Genomic DNA, 2500 nt, shown 5'->3' with positions numbered 1-2500 from the left:
GTTTGATCTGTTTGTTTGATCTGCTGCAGTCTCTGACGAGACAGCCAGACGTTACCCTACGGAACGAGCTCAGAGCTCATTATTTCCGATCTTCGGATAGGCCTGAGACCAGGCACACACCACACACCGGGACAACAAGGTCACAACTCCTCGATTTACATCCCGTACCTACTCACTGCTAGATGAACAGGGGCTACACGTGAAAGGAGACACACCCAAATATCTCCACCAGACCGGGGAATCGAACCCCGGTCCTCTGGCTTGTGAAGCCAGCTCTCTAGCCACTGTGTGTGTGTGTGTGTGTGTGTGTATTTACCTAGTTGTATTTACCTAGTTGTAGTTTTACAGGGCCTGGGCTTTATGCTCGTGTGGCCCCGTCTCCATATCTACACTTATCCAATCTTACTTTAAAAGCTATGCACACTCGTTGCAGACACTACTTCATTTAAACTGTTCCACGTCTCAATACATCTTTGCGGGAAACATCTCTCAGACATCTTCCTTTTCTCAGCTTCTTACTATGCAATCTTGTGCTTCGGATGTCATATTCTTCTCTCAGGATCAGTTTCTCATTATCCACTTGGTCCATTCCGTTGATCAATTTATAAACTTGTATCAGATCACCTCTCTCCCTTCTTTGTTCCAGGGTTGGTAGATCCATAGCCTTTAGTCTCTCCTCATATGTCATCCCTTCAAATTCTGGAACCATTCTTGTAGCCATTTTTGTAGTCTCTCCAATTTCCTTATGTGTTTCTTTTATGAGGGGTCCACACTACTCCTGCATATTCCAATCTGGGTCTTATTATAGTACTTATCAATTTCTTCATCATTTCTTTGTCCATGTAGTGAAATGCTACTCCAATATTCCTTAGCAAATTATATGTTTCTCTAAAATTCTATCAATATGGCTTACTGGTTGATTGTTTTCTTCCATCGTCACTCCTAAGTCCTTTTCCTTTTTTTACTTTCTCCAGTTCTACTCCATCTCCCATCTTATAGATTCCCACGGGTCGTCTTTCACTCTTTCCCATTTCCATGACATGGCTTTTGTTCACATTGAATTCCATTTCCCACTTTTTGGCTCCATTCCCAGATCTTATTTAGGTCTTCTTGCAGTATTTCACAATCCTTTTTGCTTTATAACTCTGCACAGTTTTGTATCATCTGCAAACAGATTTATGTAGCTGTTCACTCCTTCTGGCATGTCGTTAATATAAATGAGGAAAAGTATTGGTGCCAATACTGACCCCTGTGGCACTCCGCTTTCTACTGCTCTCCACTTGGACTTCATATCTTTAACTACCGTCCTTATTTCTCTCCCCCTCAAATAATTTTCTATCCATCTCAATGTGCTTCCTTTTAAGCCACCCTTCTCCTCTAACTTCCATAGTAATCTTGCATGTGGCACTTTGTCAAACGCCTTTTTTAAATCCAAATAAATACAGTCAACCCATCCCTCTCTCTTGTACTCTATCAACTATTCTAGAATAGAAACTCAATAAATTAGTTACACACGACCGTCTTTTCTAAAACCAAATTGGCTATTTGATATTAATTTGTTGTCTTCAAGGAACTCGATCCATTGTTTCTTTATTATTCTTTCACACATCTTGCATATTACACTAGTTAGTGATACCGGTCTGTAATTTAAAGGTTCTTCCTTCCTTCCGCTCTTATATATGGGAACCACCTCAGCTCTTTTCCATTCTACTGGTACTGTTCCATTTTCTATTGAGCATTTTATGATGTTGTATATAGGACTTGCTAGTTCTTCCCTACATTCTTTCAGTATTCTGCCTGAGACTTCATCTGGTCCCATTGCCTTCTCTTCATCCAGTTCCTTCATTAACTCTTTTATTTCAAGCTTGGTTACTTTAATCTCTTTCATATAGACTGTCTCTCTATTACCCTGTGGCCTTTCAAATTTGGATTCCTTAGTAAAGACCTCCTGGAATTTATTATTTAATAGTTCTGCCATACTTTTGGGTCTTCCACCATCCCGTTCTCTCCTTTTAACCTTTCTATTGTTTCTTTTGCCTAATTTTTCCATTTATGAATCTATAGAACAATTTTGGTTGCTCCTTACATTTTTCGACAATGTCCTTTTCAAAGTTCTTTTCCTCTTCCTTCCTCACCTTAACATATTCATTTCTCGCTGCCTTGAAGTTTTCCTTATTTGCTGGATTTCTATTTCTCCTCCACTTTTCCATGCTCCATCTCTTTTCTCCTTTGCCCTAGCACACCTTGCATTAAACCAATCTTTCTTTCCTTCTTCTTTAGGTCTATATTTGGGACATATTCCTGACTCCTGTTTTGTATATTTCCAAAAATAAGTTATATTTGTCTTGCATTGTCTCTGAGTTTTCCATCTCCTCCCAGTTTACATTTTAAAATAGTTCTTGAGATTCTCAATATCAGCCTTTCTGTAATTTAATCGGTCTCCTTTGTATGAATCGTCTCTATCTTCCTTTCCTCTTCTATATCTATTTCTAATATTACA

This window comes from Portunus trituberculatus, chromosome 42 (genome assembly GCF_017591435.1).
Source record: "Portunus trituberculatus isolate SZX2019 chromosome 42, ASM1759143v1, whole genome shotgun sequence".
NCBI lineage: Eukaryota > Metazoa > Arthropoda > Malacostraca > Decapoda > Portunidae > Portunus > Portunus trituberculatus.
The sequence above is the reverse complement of the archived record's forward strand: the minus strand, read 5'-3'. Positions refer to the sequence as shown.